The following is a 6000-nucleotide window of genomic DNA, read 5'->3' as shown; positions in this document are numbered from 1 at the left end:
ACTACAAACAAAACAAAGTAAAAACTCTTAGATTAAAGTCTAATTAATTGAATTTTTATCAACTTCTCCTCGTTAGTTAAATTTTTTAAAGCAGGTATTTTAACCCTCAACACTGAAAATATTTCCGAAGTCTGCCAATCCACTTTCTTTTTAAGTCTTTTATTGAATTTGTTACAATATTGCTTCTGTTTTATGTTTTGGTTTTTTGGCCACGAGGCATGTGGGATCTTAGCTCTGTGACCAGGGATTGAACCCGCACCCCCTGCATTGGAAGGCAAAGTCTTAACCCCTGGACAGCCAGGGAAGTCCCTGTCAATCCACTTTTATTCAGTAAAATTTTGTGGATTTGCCTCAGCATCACTGGTCAGACTAAAATCATTGACATGTGAATGTCTATGTGGGTATAAATGTATAAGGCATACATGAAATTGAGCTAAATCTACACTGACTTCAAATCATAAACTGGAAGTTTATTTCTCTAGTTATGAAAATCTTGACACCTCTTTGCTTTCTTGTGATGGATTATTTTTATTCTATAATTGGAATAAATGGGGGGGGGGGAAGATTCTTGTCCCTCTGAGTTTAGATATAGTAATCATATTTGAAATAGTTACATGGTCTAAAACAATATTGGTGCAAAATGATGGTAATCTTGTTTAAAGATTTTGGAATTTTGCTTTACTTATAAATTCCATTTTCCCCCTTATTAGTAAAAAGAACATTGAGTAACAAGGTTGGGGGACATGCCTAATTGTGTCTCCTCTGAGCATCAGAATCTGTCCACTTCTCTCCACTTCTACTGCAACCATCTTTGTGCACATCATAACTGCACCCAGACAAGAGCAATAGCATCCTAGCTGGTTTCCTTGCTTCCACTCCAGCCCCTTCCAATCCACTCTCCATACAATATGTCAGATTGGCCTTTCTTAACTACAAAGCAACTCCTGTCACTACCTGCTTAAGACTCTCCTGATCTGTCCCAGGCTTCCTTCTTTCACCTCTACTCATACCACTATTCTCCTTGCTCACTGTGCTGCAGCTTCATGGGCTTTCTTTCTTCAAATCCTCCAAATGCATTCCCACTTTAGGGGCCTAACACTCCCTGACTTTGGCACTACTTCATTTGAACCTCAGCTGTCCCTTCTCTACACTAGAGACTGATAAGAATCCAGAACTTGCATGTTTGCTATACAGATTATTTTTAACATATTTAAAGTATTGGGGGGGTGAGAGAGAGAGAGAGAGAGGAAGAAGAAGGAGGAGGAGAAGGAAGAGGAAGGAGGAGGAAGGGGGGTGGGGGAGAGGGAGAAGAGAGAAGAAAGGGAAGTTCTCTGCCTAGGCCTTTGCCTAGAATGCTCTGTTCCACAATCTTTGCACAGTTCCTTCCTTTTCTAACTCCTCAGAGAAGTCTTCCCTCCCCATGCATGCCATCACCCTGTGTCCAAGGTCCTCTTTTATTTTCTTTAAAGCACTCAACACTCTGATTTCATCTTTACCATTTATTGGGGAACTAGCTTATGCTATAGCATTTCTCCCCATAGAAGGCAAGCTGCAGGAGTGCCTTGTCACTCAGTGCCTAATATTATGTCTATACATAGAAGTCTTTCAATAACGTTGCTTGAATAAATGAATGAATGAATGAATGAATACCCAGCTTCAGAAATCACCAAGCTCTCGTCCTGGCTTCTGAGTAATGGAGTAACGTCTGGCAAGTACTGAAACTCTTTGAACCTCAGTTTCCCCTATGAATAATTAGTAAGCTGGACTAGATGATCATTAAGGGCACTTCTTGTTTTATATTTCCATGGTTCATATTCAAATATTATTTCCCCCTTCCCTTCCTTTTCTTCTCTTTCTCTTTCCTCTTTCCTCTCTCTCTCCTTCCACCCCTCCCTCCCTCTGTCAGAAGCACTCCTTGGATTCATGGATAGTTCTAAACCAGTTGGAGAGATTTTATGCATAAGCACAGACATCTCAAGGGTGTATGGTCTCTAGACAGTAAATTGTCATCACAATTGTTGTAGTGTTCGTTTTCGCTTGCCTAGCCAATCCCATCAAAACCACACCTCCACTGCCAAGCCACAGCCCCACCCTGCCTTTGGAAATAAAAATGGAAATGAAGGATCCCCAGCTTCTGAAAGAAACAACAAAAAAATGCTGCACAAATTTTAACTAGTATGGTGTTTCTGGAGTAATCAGGGTGCAACTGACAGGATTGATTACAACTTTATAAATTTTTTAATGTAATAAACTTCATGAAGGTAATAGGAGACAGATATCAAATTTTAGATATTGCCAGAGACAATTCCTAAATTACTTTTTCTAGGCCATACCTAATTACAGTGACTATCTTTGTACATCCTTAACTTTTAGCCACTTAGTTACAATATGCTAGAAATATACATTAAAAAACAATATAGTGATGATTAGATAGCAATGATATACACTAGAACTTAACACCATTCCTTCCTTTAGATCCTGTGAAAAATGATCTCAGGAAATGAAAAAGCAAATTTCTTCCATGTCTAGAACCGAAGTCAATATCAGCTGCAAAGACAGATGTTCATATGCTTGTAAATGCATACCTACAAACCAAGTTTTTAAAATTTAAAACCACATGAAGGCTTAGAATCACAGCATTTATGAACCAGAAGAACAGTGCGACCTTCGTTTAACACATGAGAAGATTGAAACTCAGAGAGCTCAAATGACTAGGCCAAGGTCATAGACCCCAATAGGGCTGGAGCTGGAACAAAACCTCTGATCTGCTTCCACGCTTTTCTCATCACACCAAGCTGTAGTGACTTGCAAAGTTCAATCATATGTGCCAACCCCTCACAGAACATGGTGGATTGGAATATAAAATTATCAGTCCATTGACTACGAAACCAGTTGAGGAATTATAGTATTCATTGTTATACTGTTGTTACAGTACTTGCTAATATTCGTTTGAGTTTATGTGTCAGGTACTCTACTATGTGCTACTTGTATTATCCTTTTTTTTTTTCTAAAAGTTTTTTTTTTTTTTAATTTATTTTTGGCTGCCTTTGATCTTCGTTGCTGCACGCAGGCTTTCTCTCTAGTTGCGGTGAGCAGGAGCTACTCTTCGTTGTGGTGAGCAGGCTTCTCAGTGTGATGGATTCTCTTGCTGTGGAGCACAGGCTCTAGAGCACAGGCTCAGTAGCTGCTGCGCACGGGCTTAGCTGCTCCACGGCATGTGGGATCTTCCGGGGCCAGGGCTCAAACCCGTGTCCTCTGCATTAGCAGGCAGATTCTTAACCACTGCGCCACCAGGGAAGTCCCTGTATTATCTGATTTAATCCCCAACTAGCCCTACGGGTGGGGGTTCGGTGGGGGGAATAGTCACTTTTCTAAGCCTTTTACAACTAATAAATCATTTAATCCTCTAAATTATCTTATAAAGTAGTAGTATTACTCCTATTTTATAGGTGAAGAAACTGAGTCTTAAAGTGGTTGAGTCATGCTCAAGTTCAAACATACCCTTAAATCAATACATATGCAACCTCTCTATGCTATACTACCTACTCATTAGTTTCTACTTTCCCACCACTAAACATTAGAAGAAATAACAAGTATTGGGTTGGCCAAAAAAGTTCATTTGGGTTTTTCCATAAGATGTTACAGAAAAACCTGAACGGACTTTTTGGCCAACCCAACAGCTTAACTTGAGCTGCTTCTCCCTGCATTCACCTAGCTTCTCAATATTAGCTGGTGGTAGAGACATTTAAAGATATAGGAGCTAAAAAAGAGAGAAGACCATTTGCAACCTGAATAAGTTGGACAATCCAGGATTTTATTATGGTATCAGCAGTGCTTAAACTTCAACAGGTATAGCTATGGCCCATGAAAGTATGTTTTCTGCACATGGTGGCCTGGTATAAAAACATAATTTGTAAATTACTAAGTGAGCTCCTTGCAAGAAGGAGCAGAGACATGCTCTTGTTATGTCAGTTAGTGGGGAAATTTGTGGTAAGAACACATAGAAAGGTGAGAAAGCACAGGAAACAGTCTCAGTGGCTGCAGTCAGGCCTCAGGGAACATCGTTCAGTTTTCTTCAGGTTGCAGTAGTAGCTCTAGTCATTCAACAGCAGTTCTAGTTGTCCACCACATTCATGTCTTACTTCACTTCTCTGCTGGTCTCCTGTCTCTCAACCTACTCACTATCGATTGACTTTTCTGTGTTCACCTCTCCTACTTCTCTCTCCTGTCTCTCTCTGCTCTGATCTCTCTTCTTTATTTATTTATTTTAAATTATTACTTCTTTATTTATCACCCATTTTTTTCCCTGTAGGGCTCAAAATCAAACTCCATGAGAAAGAGAGGAATCTGAGCAGGTACATAACTAGATCTACTGGTGCATCTAGGAGATGGTACTCCCCTTGGGTAGAGTGCTCACATCAAGCCATCTAAAAGTCTATAGATGGCTGCCTTCCCACTCACCACCCCTCCTCCCCAAAGAAACATCTTTGTGTCCATTAGCTGCAGCCAAAGTAGCAGGATCATATAGAACAAAACATGACCTATACGTTTAGAAGGGAAATTTGAGCATGGCAAACAATGGTTTGTCTGATACAAATACAAATCCTCTTTCATGTACTGGTGGTGCTAATCAGTTCAAAAGCTTTTGCTGAAAAATAATAATTATTAAACTTAAGGGTAGAAACCAAAAAATAAAGGGTCATTGCTAACAATTCTCTCATTGTAGGCTTCAGCTATAGCTCCATTATTAGCTGTGGCATACTCAGAATTGGACACCATAAACTCTCTTAATGCTCTTGATCCTCAACTCTCTTACCTGCTGAATCTATAGTGAACAATTTTAGTTGATTCAGGATACAAAAAAGCAGCTGTTACCTGTCTTCTTCTTTTGTAACCCAGAGGCTCTGATATATCTGACATTTTTGAATGGCCAAATAATGGAGGTTTCTGAAGTTGTATTGTTGATGGTGTTGACCTACAAGGGGGTGGAAATAATAGTACCTTGCAGTTGCAGACCATTTTGTATTTTTGAAGTGCTCCTCATTGAAATGCTTCTCTCTTACTCCTTTGTACTTCCCTGGGGCCTTGACTTTGTCAAACGATAAAATGAAAATCCCTCACAGTCCCATTCAAGGATCCTCTCCTTTTCCATGAGCCCATCCTGGTTTCCTGAATCCACCTGATCCCTCATTTCTCTGACCTCACTAGTACTCATTGGCTATGTTCACTAGTACTCGTTCAGGCATGACATATGTTGCTATAATTACTTTTAGAAAACCATAAATTTTTATTTTTTATAGTAAATTACTTGAAGGCAGAGAAAATGAGCCACCTAAAACAGTATCTTGCATATGCAAGGTATGAAAAACAGCAGAAACTAACACAACATTGTAAATAGACTATACTCCAATACAAATTAATTTTAAAAAAGGTATCAAAAAATAAATGAGAGGAATACATGGAAAAGGCATGATTATGCCTACTTTATAGATGAGGAAGAAAAAACACACCATTTGGGAACTGAGGAAAATATTGCATTGACTCATGGTGGCCCTAAACCAAGGTGCAGAAGCAAAGGAAGAGACAATTTAAAAGTAGAAGTAGAGGAGACTGGCAAAGACTAAAATGAGGAAGAAGAGAAAGAATGAGAAGAGACAGGAAAGGAAGAGATGCATCACTAGAGGGCTGAGATGAATGGACAAGCAGCAAAGAGGAGATTTTTTTTTTTTCTTCAGTGAAGTGGGAGATAAAGGCAGAAAAGCATTTTTATAATCTCCTTAGGAAAATGCTTTATGTCAACCAGAAGAGCTAATTTGGGCTTTGGGAAGTAGGAAAAAAATGAGGAAGCCTCTATCCCTTGGTCAAAGGTAAGAGAACTGAGAAAAGTAAATAGAGGATAAAGGGGAAGAAGAGAGGGAAGTGGTTGGTCCTTTTTTTGGTTATTAAAATTATTCCACACAAAATCAGTTTTTGACAACTTTGCAAAATCAAAGGGAAAAA

This window comes from Mesoplodon densirostris, chromosome 1 (genome assembly GCF_025265405.1).
Source record: "Mesoplodon densirostris isolate mMesDen1 chromosome 1, mMesDen1 primary haplotype, whole genome shotgun sequence".
Taxonomy (NCBI): Eukaryota; Metazoa; Chordata; class Mammalia; order Artiodactyla; family Ziphiidae; genus Mesoplodon; species Mesoplodon densirostris.
This window is presented reverse-complemented; position numbering follows the sequence as displayed.